The following is a 13142-nucleotide window of genomic DNA, read 5'->3' on the forward strand; positions in this document are numbered from 1 at the left end:
GCGGGGGGGAGGGGGGGGTGGGCTCTGCAGTCTGTTTCCTGTGGGCAGGCAGCTCCCCATCCTTGGGGCAAGCCTCAGTTTTTTCCAGGTCACGCTGAGGACAAAGACTTGTGCTCAGACTCCTGGCTAGAGGTCAGGGCCAGCTGTGTGCATGGTAAGGCCTAGAGCAAAGTGGGGCCCCTTATCTGAAATGCAAGGGGGAAAAAGTGCTGTAAAAGGCGCGAAAATTCAAAGCTCCTTTCTTCTATTTTCTCTTTTCTGACTTGTCATGATGTTTTTGATTTGTTATTGGATGTTGTTCCAAATAAAGAAACGTTGACATTTTAGCTTCTTAGCATGACTTTTACCATTCATCTTTATCTTGCACAATGCCATTCTTTTTATTGTGGTCAAAACCACATAACATAAAATTTACCATCTTAACCATTTTAAAGTGTTCAGCTCAGCAGTGCTAAGTACATCCACATTGTAGTGATCAATGCCAGTTTTATATGCAAATAGAAGAGCATTTAACTCATGCACAGAATCACTGAAATTATATAATTTGTTTTTCATAAAGCATGCATGCACATGGATTGCATTGTCAATAGAGCAATGAAATACTGCCTGAAACTAATCAGCTGTTTGTATGTTCCTTTTTTTTCCCAAGATTTTTATAAAATATGGACCGTTTTTAAAGTCTTTATGGAATTTGTTACAATATTGCTTCTGTTTTACGTTTTGGTTTTTGACTGCGAGCCATGTGGGATCTTAGCTCCCCGACCAGGGAGGGAACCCACACCCCCTCAATAGGAAGGCAACGTCTTAACCACTGGATGAATGTGTGTTGTACCCACACTCCCTGCCTTTGACTTACTGAGGGAGTAAGGAAGAATTAAAAGGAAAAGGAGCTATGGTTGCCCTATCTTTTCCTTCCCTTGCCTCTGTGCCTCTTTTGTATTGTGTTTCATCAGTTCAGGAATTAGAAGAAAGGATACAGGGCTTCCCAGGTGGTGCTAGTGGTCAAGAATCTGTCTGACAATGCAGGAGACATAAGGGGCACGGGTTTGATCCTTGGGTTGGGAAGATCCCCTGGAGAAGGGCAAGGCCACCCGCTCCTGGACAGAATCCCACAGACAGAAAAGCCTGGTGGGCTACAGTCCTTAGGGTCGCAAAGCAGCCGAACACAGCTGAGGCAACTACCATACACACTAGAAAGGATACAGTAGGGCTCCCTGAACATTCCTATTTCATAGAACACTGTTACCTCCTTTCTGCATTTGAAATAAGTTCTAGTTTGAATGGCAAGTGTGGTTTCTCCAGATCATCAGCTCCTGTGCTCTGGAAGCATCCAGAACAGGACATGGAAATGGGGTGAGGAGGACCCTCACTGGACCTGACATTGCTAGGATCTCCTGTCTTCACACACACTCTCCATTGTCCCGTGAGACTTCACTTCCACAACACAAGTTCAAAGACAAATGATCAAGGGACTTCTCTGGAGGTCCACTGGTTAAGACTTTGCCTTCCAATGCAGGGGGTGAGGGTTCAATCCCTAGTCGGGGAGCTAAGATCCCACATGCCTCGGGGCCAAAAAAACCAAAAGATAAGCCAGAAGCAAAATTGTAACAAATTCAATAAAGGCTTAAAAACACAACAACAAAGATAAATGACCAAGACAGTTGAAGCAGAGTCCTTTCACAACACAGACCCTGAGAGTCCACCAGGTCACACACCCATGGAGCTGACCCTGTCCCTGGTAGGTATCTTACACATCATTGCAGGAGGGGAAGATTCCGGGAACCACACTACTCTTGGCAGTTCCTTAATTAAATCACACCATGCAGAGTCTTGAAATCAGTCTCGTGAAGCCTGACCCTGCCACCACTTTATCGCCTTCCTCACTTCAGTAGCTCTTTCCCTGGAATTCCAGATGTCAAGTGGCAGCTCTAAGAGATGGGCCTGGATGTGCTTTATTAATCAGAATACATTTAATTAATTCAAACTATCAGTGAATCAGAGAACCACAGTTTTCTAAGATGTGTACAGCATGGGTTTTCCAATGACTATTTTATTAAATGTATGCTGGGAAGTGCATACTCGCAATTATGACCTAAGAAGAAAATATCATCAGCCCATTTTACAGACAAGGAAATTGAGGCCCCAGGCAGGTAACATGGCTTTGACATTCCTCATTTAAGTACAGATCCACATATTCTGATTTCAGAGCTTTGTCAATAACCCCTTAATGTGAGGGCTGAAAGAAAGCTTCCTTCTTAGCCCTGGCTAAGTCACCAGTCCCCTTTAAGCAGTGTTTGAGCATAAAAACCTACAGGTAAAATGCACTCTAGGTGTGAGGCACTACGTGGGATCCAAGTGGAGAAAAGCACTCATTAGTTTGAAGGTTGCAAATGGATTTCAAAATTGGGACTGTCCCTTTCACTTCCTTCTGAAGATGAAAGTGTACAATTTTCACAACATATTTTTTTCAATGGCTATATGAAAAGCTTCATTAAAAAAAAAAATGCAGCATGCCACTGCCCATCATCTCTGTAGTTCCCCCGTGGTTGAACATTTTAATCAGCTGTTTTTGTGCTTTAAAGATTTTTCATTTGATTTACAACTTGTAGGAGTGGAGTTGCAGTGAGTAATCAGGAAGAATGCCACACAGAGGACAAAAGGAAGGTGAAACACAGCGTTAATAATTTAGTTTCAATAACCTTAAAAGGTTTACTGTTCACTTTTAACCTTGTATCCCAAAAAGCAAGCTACTCCAGTGAATCAGAGAAATGTTTCTTTTAATTTGCAAGTCATTGATTTAAGTCTGCTTACAGGGACTGATGTATTTCTTAAACAAAAAGGTAGAGAAGTGACCACAGCTGCTTGTTTCAATTCTGAGTGTTTGAGGATGCTTTACCTTTGATAGGAAAGATCTTAGGGTTTAAAGTCTGTTGCGATTTGCTTTAAAAATGTATGGATCATTAGAGTGTCAAATTATTCATTCGATAACATTTTAGTTAGTACCGGGCAAGTCAAGAGAGACTCACAGTGGTAGAGAGGCAGGAAGGGAGCAGAAGTGATGGTTGCTGAGGGCAGACTGAAGTTTACAGGTGATATTTAGAATCTACTGTCAGAACTTGGGGCGGGCTGGGGCCAGGATTGACGAGGAAGTTTAAAACACTTGCCAACTAGAATTTTAACATCTCAGGAGGACTGCTAAATTAGCAGAGAGATTTTTCACCCAGATCTCATTACCAGGCCTATTAAAACAATCCCTGTTGCACACTGTACTACGCATTACCTAGAAAATCGTCAGGTGCATAAAGGTGTACCTTGTTTCATAATTAGGGGGAGATGCATAGTCCAGCTACCATGAAAGAGCTGATGGCATATTTCTTTGGGGCTTTTCCTCATCTTTAATTAAAAATACTTACCATAATAAATGGGACCAGTTCTTCCTAGGATTCTTGTTTTGTCCCTGGTTTGTCCGTATTTTGTTTCTCAGTTTCTTAAGAAGCATTGTGTTTGTATGATTCACCTTGAAGAAAAAGAGAGGTTGAGATTATTTAGAAATCCAGAAGAAAGGTTACTAGACTTCCATTTTGATTTTAGTATGTTAAATGGACAGACCCAACTGAGAGGGGGAATTAACAATTCTCAATTATTAATTGATTAAAATCCGGGTCCTACCATGAATTTTGATTTTTAATGTGGACGTCTGAAGCAATCTTTTCCTTCTTCTCTAGGCCTGTGAATGCTGTATCTGCAGCTCCGCCTCTGCCCTTTGGCCCTCAGTTTGCATTGCTGAAGCTCTTCACATTCCCCACCATTACTTTTTCCTGGGCTCTTAGTCCTGGGCACCAGCCTTGACATGGTCTCTTCCAGTTGGACTCTCAGCTCTTTCACCTGGATCTTTCTTGGATGCTTCAGCTCTTATGTGAGCTTCCCTTCCAGCCAGCACTTGGCAGGGCTGCCTCACTGTCTTGCCGTAGAAAGTATTGGGCTGGTTTAAGTGACATAGAGGAGCCCTTACTCAATTTTTAAACATAGACCTTATCTTAAAATATTCTCACACTCTGCCATCCTCAGATACCACTGATCACAGAATGAATCAGTATTTTGCCCTTCTCCTTTCTCTTTCTTCTTCTGCATTCGTAATCCTCCTTGCCCCCATCTTCCCATCCTCATGGCTCCTCTTCCCCATTCTCCAGGCATCTTGCCTCTCATCCTCCATGCCCTCTCCACCCATAAGATGGTATCTCATCACCTGTTTTACTTCCGTTGAAGGTCATTTTAAGGGTAATTGTGATAATGAATTGTCATCTCCAGAGGCTTACAAAAAAGTATGGAGACTTGTACAAATGGAACCTTTTTAACACGTGTGAGAAGTGGTCTGTGCCCTTCCTGTTTTGACAGTTGAATGACAGCTTGCACCAGCACCGCGAGTGGTATCTGGTCCTTAGCACTCGCCACCATCTCCCAAGTGATGATGGGGAGAGTGTGGAAAGCGCTCAGTGACAGGAGGGCGGTCAGGTGGCCCATCCCATCCTGAGAGGGTGAGGTCTCAGGCAGAGCTAGAATTCGTGATTTCAGGCTCTCATCCTCCTTGCCAGGAATGTTCCCTTCCCCCAACGCGACTCTTTATCTCCCATACTCTTCTGAGGAAGAGTGATGCTTTGATGGGTAATCACTGAAGGTTTCATAACTAAAGAAGTCATTTGTCCAGAATAGAGTTAGAGAAGAAACGAATCTGTATTTAAAATGAAGAGTTTTCTCGAAAGAATGCCATTGGCTGGGGTGTGGGGATGGAGTTTAAACATGACGAGAGCTCAGAACATATGAACCAGAGCAATTTCCTCTAAAGTGTGACTGACTGTGGTATTAATTCTGATGTCTGTGGTCAAGGAAATCACCATTATAGTTTTCACAGGAGAGGGAAGTCAGACAAGCCTTGTTTACATTATTGCCATTTATAAAACATTTAAAACAGCCATTCTACTGAATAAACATTCAAGAGCCTGAAGGATAAGCATATCACTTAAACTTCTTAAGACTAAACTTTCTAAACCATTTCCTGCCAGAGGGACCCAACAGCAAAATTGCAAACTCTGTGCCCTGAGATGAGATAGGCCGAATTAGATTAAGCCGCTTACTGTTGACAAGTCTATTGATCTGGGTTCAGCGCAGTTTCCTGTCCCTGCCAGCAGTCAGATTGCTGTATACAATAACACAGTGACCTGGTTTATGTGAAATTGGGGACTCCAAGCATCAATTACTCCAGGAAGGCAGTGGCACTGGGAGATAAGGGTAAGCTGCTTGCAGTGTTTAAGACTGCTAAAATCCAAGCCACATATTCGCTGTGTAAAATGTTGCTTATAAATTTGACAGTGTTCCATTTATAACATTTCCAAAGAGATGATCCAGTGTTATTCTCTGCAGGTAGTAGTACAAATAGCATTATGAATGGTTATTGTTAAAGCAGTGTAACCCACTTACTCAGTTTCAGGCATGTTTCTTATATATTTGCATAAAGAGGTTGAATTGGGTGGCAGGGCCAGGACATGGTGGCCCCATCTTGGACCATGGCTGTGCCCACGTGAGAGAATACAGGTAGTGCCAAAAATGAGTGTCAGCAATTTGATGTGCAATTTCCCCCCCGCTTTTTAGGGGGCCAATTGAGTAGATTGAATCAACTACCTTCTTTGTATTTCTACTACCTACTCATGTATTTTCAGAGAGCACTTATTTTCCCAAACACTCTATCTTTAAGGCCAAAAGCGTGAAGAATACAGAAAAGCACAGTGAAAAACACAAATGTCACCTCCAGTGATAATTATTTTGTGGCTGTGGATAGAGTATTTCAGGTATTATTTTTGGATACATCTCTCTCCCACTTCCCCTGCCTCCTGCTCACTTGTACACACACATGCAGACATTTCTTTTCTTCACTAAACACTCATTTAATTGTGCATATAATTTGTTTTCGTTTTCTTTCTTTTTTTCTTTCTGGATAAAGGAAATGTGGCTTTTCTTGCTTCAAACATTATGGGAAGGAGAGCTGTCAAATGTATGTTTATATACTTCTGTAGAAAGTGACAGAAAGGCATTTTTATAATCCATGAGGTTGGGACTCTTCAAAAATTCTCTATGGGTCAGCTCTTTGAGTCTGTTCACACAAGTTGTTAAGTTTCATACTTAAAATGCAACTCCTTGTTCCTGTAAGAGATGCTCACAGAGCAAATTCCATGCTTTCTGGTAAGACATATGTGCTATCATTTGGATAAAAGGATAAATTTTTTGTAAGTGACATTTCAGTTTGCTTATTGTGACATTTTCTGTATTTTTCAATATACATTTATCTCAGAAATAGCTCCCTTACTTTGTTACAGGTAGAAACAGTTTCATATAAAACTTAGGAAATCCTTTAAATATGGTACTGATGAAAACCAGACCTGGAAATCTAACAAGTCTGGACACATTTTACTAACTTAATTGCATTTTCTGTTTTGATCTCCTGAGTCCGGCACTGTCCACAAGAAGGCTTTGCAACATTCACGCTATTCTTTTCCATTTTATGCCCTCTAAGAATGATGCAAATGAATGTACTTCAAGTGTGTTTAGCATTTATTGGTATAGTTTTAGGTTTTATCTTTTAATGAGTTTTTAATTGGTTTTATTGCAGGATTTATGCAAGGTGCCTGGAATGCCGATAGGCAAAGGGGACCCAATAAGTCAATGGGCCATTAATGCTAATATGATGTCCCTCAGCAAAGCTCCTGTGTTAACTTCCTAACAGGGCTGGTCACTAAGGGAACCCAAGCCTGATGACTTTAGATTTTTCAAAAAGGAGCATAGACTGTTTGACTTGCTGAAAGTTCATCTTGTAGTTTTCCCTTCCTGCAAAGTCCTGACTTTGTCAAGTTTTTAATTATCTTCAGAATGTCATTTTCTGATATTAGATTTCTCCTGAGGAAGAGTTATTCAAGGCCCCTTCATATATTCTATTTGTAGGCATTCATTATATGAAACACAATGAGGAGAACCACAGTTTCTTTTTGTTTTTTTAAACTTAATTTATTTATTTTTATTGTAGGCTAATTACTTTACAATATTGTATTGGTTTTTGCCATGAGAACCACAGTTTCTTTCTGTTTGTGTAATGGTGGTGGCAATGAGAAGGAGGGCTGGTGGGAGACCCATGGTCTGTTCTCGTGTGTGTACAGACCAGGCACCCCCACCCCGCCCCACTTTGCTTGAAATTACAGTCCTTTGAGGTCAGTTTAACTTGTCACTGACAGTGAGGAAGGGAGAATTGCCAAATTCTTTCATGCAAATTGCACTTGTGGCCATATTAATAATGCCAGTGGCTTCTCTATGGCTTCTGAAATCACAAACACCCACCCTGCTCCCAATTTGCAGACCCTGAAGAAAGCTATAAATGAAAGCACTCTACTTAATCAAAAGACTCCATGTACAGAAACCATCATGAGAAGTTACTGCATAAGAAATCTCAAAAAGTTAAAAAAATGTGTCACAGAAAAAGTCAGCAGTTAGTCATCATCGAATGAAAGATTCTAGGATGTGGAGCAGCAGTGACTGCTTTCCCCTCCCATCCTCTGAGCTGCTGGCTTGTACTTTGCCCTCCTCCAGTTGTTTACATCCAGTCTCCACCTCTGGCTGTGAGTCTCCGAGAGCCTCTCCTGACTTCCCCCCACAACCAGATGAGCAGCAGGTCTGCACTTAGCATCCTCAGTAAACACTTGCTTGGTCATTGACTTGAATCAAGTTAGGCCAATAGGTTTTCTCCATCTGGATGGAGCACAAGAAGTGGGGATGAAATTATGGTTGGCTTCATCTGGTAAAAGACCTGGGGGAGTTTTCTAAAGGCCTGAGACCGTGTGAAGAACAAGGAGAAGCAGGAAAATTTTAGGTTGATTTAAGATGATTTTAGGAGCAGGATAGAAGAGGAACATTGGAGATGAAAGGGCTTTCAAGAAAAATGTCCCAGTGGGTCTGATGAGCCTGAGGGTTGGAACAAGTGTTGATGGGGGTATATCTCTTTCCTGGACTCTAGCAAGTGCTTCCTATCTGATTTATTCATGAGTTTCTGGTCTCTCCAAATCAATCCTGAATATAGGTTTGCTGATTCATGAATAGCCTTTCTCACTGCTCCTCCCTCTCTCCTCCTCCCCCACCCCATGCCCTGCATTAGCTAAAGGGTCATATCCAGGCATCTCAGCATCTTACAATGAACTGAGGCCCATCCATCGTCCTCTTCTCCCACGGTCGTACGCTGTGCCCCCTGCGAATCTTCCACCCACCTTCCCATTGTTCCCTTCTCCACGAGTGCTGAAGACATACAAGATATGTCTTGGTCTTGTTCCCCTTATATATGTATATGTGTATATATATAATTTTTTTCTTCCAGATTTACTGAGATATAAATGACATACAGCACTGTATGAGTTTAAGATGTACAGCATAATGATATGACTTATATACATCATGAGATGATTATTACAATAAGTTCAGTGAACATCCCTCATCTCATATGGATATAAAATAAAAGAAATAGGAAAAAAAAATTTCCTTGCAATGAGAACTCTTAGGATTTCCTCCCTAATACATAACATGCAGCAGCATTTAATTGTATTTATCATGTTGCATCCCTGAGGTTCCCCAGTGGCTCATTGGTGAATAAAGAACCTGCCTGCCAATGCAGGAGATGTGGGTTTGATCCCTGGCTTGGGAAGATCCCCTGGAGAAGGAAATGGCAACACACTCCAATATTCGTGGCTGGAAAATCCCATGGAAAGAGGAGCCTTGCAGGCTATAGTCCACAGGGTCACAAAAGAGTCCAATATGACTGAGCAACTAAGCCCACATACACATTGCATCCCTAATGCTTATTTATAACTAGGAGTTTTTACCTTTTGACTAGCTCATCCAATTTCCATGCCCTCAACCCCTGTCTCTGGTAACCATAAATATTATCTCTTTTTCTATGAGTTTGTTTATTTTGGAAGTATAATTGACCTGCAACACTGTTAGTTCCTCTTTCACAACATAATGATTCAAAATTTCTATACATTTCAAAATGATCACCACAGTAAGTTTAGTTACCACCTGTCACCATACGAAGATACTACATAATTATTGACTATATTCCCCACACCATACATTCTATACCTGTGACTCCTTTCTTTTGCAACTGGGAGTTTTTACCTCTTAATCTCCCTCACCTATTTCTTGTCTCCCTCGTATTCAACATTTTATGGTTTCACCTTGGGAGTTATTTCCCTGCCTAATTGAGGTCCTTTTCTGAATAACTTTCTAGATCTCACTGCCTAGAAGAATATTCCGACTTTTAATGATGGAAACAAAAAGCTTGGAAAACAGAAGGCAGAGGACAAAATAATGAAGCTAATTTGGGCTAGAGGAGATTGCTGTTAGGTGTTAGGCTAGAACAATGTGGAAGATGCAGGGTCTCATAGGAAAGCAGCCACAAGGTCCAGAGGAATGGGCCTAGATAGCAGGACTTCACATTCTGACATGAGTTCATTAAAGAAGTTTTCAAAGTATATATTGGCCAAGTTGTGGGCATCTAGGGAAATAAAGACGTGGGGGGAGAATAATAATTATGAGCATTGGATTCCCCAACATGGTTCATCTAATAATGTTCTAAACTCAGCTGGCACAGGGTGATTTTAGCACACTGCAACAGGGAGACATGAAAACGGGAAGAGTGGGCAGAAATCTACACTGAAGCCCTCCCCACTGCCCCCGCCCCTCGGCCAAAAAAGTGGTCTAGGGCAACTGTCCCAAACCTTTTTGGCACCAGGAACTGGTTTCATGGAAGACAATTTTTCCATAGACTAAGTGTGGGGGGTGGTCTGGGGGAAGATTCAAGTGCATTACAATTATTGTGCATTTTATTTCGCTTTATTATTACATCAGCTCCACCTCAGATCATCAGGCATGAGATCCCGGAGGTTGGGGATCCCTGGTCCAGGGCACTGACAGATTCTAAAGAAAGAACATCTTACATGGAACACCAAAAAGTCACCTGTTGTAATGATGGAAAGGAGGAAACAGTCTCCCAGATTGCTGACAGCAGGGGTAGGGAAGGGGCTTTAGGGTAAGCGGTGGGGGGATGCTCTTTGACCAGGGGGACTTGTGGGAAAGGAACCCACATCTCTACTTAGTTTTCCAACTGGAACTTTGTGTCCTGCTCCTCATCCTTCTTTCTCCCTCCACCTCCTCTTGCTTTGTCTTTTTCTTCACGCCCCTGCCCCCACCAGATTCTAAGCATTTCTAAGTGTGTAGTCATTTCCCAATATCAGGGCTCTGATCTTAAAGAGGAAGCATATACTTGAGGAGGTGACTTTTCAGAGAGGAAAGGGTCTGCCCAGACTTTGGGGTCAGATGGGCCAAAACTGGGCATAAATCCTTACTCAGTGACTTCCTGTCTTGAGGACTCGAGACATTTTCTGGATCTCTGGGTTGGGGGATGATTACACTGACGTTACAGAAGGGTACGCATTAAGGGTCAAGGGCAGAGAAGGAATGTTTACTAGTGCTTATAATGTGCTAGGTGGAGGCCAAAGGGCTGTACATATGTTCTCTGTCTCTTTTTATTCATTGCTGTAGAGTTGATTTACAATGCTGTGTTAATTTCTGCTGTAGAGCAAAGTGATTCATTAATGTGTATGGTTCACATATATTCTTTTTAAAAATATTCTTTTCCATTATGGCTTATCATAGAATTCAAATGGAGTTCCCTGTGCTACACAGTAGGACCTTGTTGTTTACCCATTCCATATACAGTAATTTACATCTGCTAACCCCAGCCTCCCCCTCCATCCCTTCCCCAGCTCCCTCCCCCTTGGCAACCATAGGTTTGCTTTCTTTGTCCATGAATTTGTTTCTGTTCCACAGAGGGTTCATTTGTATCACATTTTAGAGTCCACATATAAGTGATATTATATGATATTTGTCTTCCTCTTCCTCTTTCTTGCATCACTTAGTAGGACAATCTCTAGTTGTATTTGTGTTGCTGCAGACGGCATTGTCGCATCCTTTTTACAGCTGAGTAATATTCTGTTTTCTGTGTGTGTGTGTGTGTTTGCACACCACATCTTGTTTATTCGTTCACCTGCCGATGGACACTTGGATTGTTTCCATGTCTTGGCTGTTGTGAATAGTGCGGGATGAACGTCGGGAGGTGTGTGCATGCGTTCTCAGTCCTCCTGACAGCCCCCCGGAGCAGGCGCTCCTGTGACCGCCGTGACACAGAAAGCGGGAAGCAGGACCCTGGCACCTTCTCCTGGTGTTGGGGGGAGGGGATCACGGCGGGTCTGGCACGACCCCTCACTCCCTTCCGGTGTTGCAGATCTCAGTCAAGAGGAAATTGTCAGCTTGTGAATGGCCATTGTGCGCTGAATTCTAGCTTTCTTGGGAATCAGGGGGTGGGGGTCCTCCCAGACCGTCACAGGCCCTGGGAAAGGAGGCCAGAACGTGGCTGCTGTGGCAGAGGTGAGTCACTCCTGCTTCACAGTCGTGACGTCGTCTCGGGTTGCAAGTTTGTGATAATTAATATTTATTCCTTCAGTCACAAGACAAGGATAGACTATTTCTATGTTGTACCACTGGCTAGATCTTTCCTCGTTGTATATGGAGGAGCCATAACAAGTTGAGCTGTTTCAGATGCTGCTGATCCCTGGACTCCCTTTCTGGTAGGTGGTACCTACCTGAGATACTTTCTGTCTCCTCTGGTCTCATCAAACGCCTCCTCCAACATTCACAAGCAAGACATGTGGGGGCAATCCACCCGTGAAAGAGCAGTTTAGATTTATATTAACTTATCACCGAGGAATTAAACAACACTCCTAACAGAGTAAAGAAGGAAAAACCAAATAAATACATTTAATATTGTTCCAGTTTCTCTCCTTTCCACCATCTCCAAACACACACACACACACACACAAAACACATGTGAACTCACACACACAACCCATCTTTACATTTATCATGGTAACAGAAGTGATGTGTGAGATATTTTCTTATGTTACATGTTGGGAAATCCTTAGTCCTGGTCTTGTACTAATAACATCGCAGAAAAAGTATCATGCAAAGGTTCACAGTTTGGTGTGAATCCTATAAAATCTTTTTATCCTTATAATATGTGCATAATTTTAAAAAGCAACATATTAAAACTTCAGTGAATCTCATCGCCACTAAGGAGGATTTTTGGTAACTGAGGATGAAGGTTACATGTGTATGATAATCAAACCTGGTACCTATTTTGGATTTCTGTCCATGAATATCTCACCTAATATAGTTTCATCATTACCACAACTTTGTGATAAAAATAAGGATGTTAATGATAACTAATAATAGCTAACATTTATTAAGTGCTTTCTCGTGCAAGAATTTGCATGCATTTTCTCATTTTGTTTTCTACACCATCTCTGTGAGGTAGGCACTTTTTAAAGCCATTTAACAGTACACAGAAGACTTAGTGGGGTGACTTAGCAAGTTCCAGCCGCCACTAAACAGTTGAGGCAGCATTTGAACCCGGGTCTCTCTGACTCAGGTTTCTTTGCTCTTGGTTAAGACAACTGAGTTAAGAACTCTTTTTCCTATTTATAAAAGATGCTAGATGTTTACTCCCATGGTGGTTCTTCCCCAGTACATTAATGTTAAACATTAATATCAGTTATCTCACAAAGAAAAGAATCAGCTAAGCTCTGCTTCTCAAAACACTTCTCTCCCAGGTCCAGACTCTACTCTTTGTACCAACAACATCTCCATGTAAATTCCACCCCTCCTTCACCTCTAGACTACTTAATATTAAAAGCAGCTAAGTAAGATTGAATCCTTTGGGCTCCTGATAACCAAATAATCCTCCAACTAAATATTCTGCTAGACTTTTGATGAGAAGATGTTTCCTGCAAAATGAAGTTTGTTTCTCATTAAAACAACCAGTACATTCATATATTCTTCCTCTCTTGACCCAAGAAATAGAATTTAAAGGAATCAGGGATTCTTAGGTTACCAAAGTAGAAAGAAAATCTTAAGCCATTTTCCACCCCCTTCTAGTTAATTTTAAATGACAGGATGAATTTGCTTTGTTTTACCTCTCTTTTTCTGGGGGTGGGGAG

The 13142-nt window shown here is 41.8% G+C and overlaps 1 protein-coding gene across 12 annotated transcripts in view; it reads left to right on the forward strand.

The window, feature by feature from the left end:
* Nucleotides 1-13142, forward strand: part of PARD3 (par-3 family cell polarity regulator) — a 553895-nt gene that overhangs the window by 447316 nt on the left and 93437 nt on the right. The gene's annotated exons all lie outside the window — the stretch shown is intronic.

The sequence above is a fragment of the Muntiacus reevesi genome, chromosome 2, assembly GCF_963930625.1.
Source record: "Muntiacus reevesi chromosome 2, mMunRee1.1, whole genome shotgun sequence".
In the NCBI taxonomy this organism is placed as follows: Eukaryota; Metazoa; Chordata; class Mammalia; order Artiodactyla; family Cervidae; genus Muntiacus; species Muntiacus reevesi.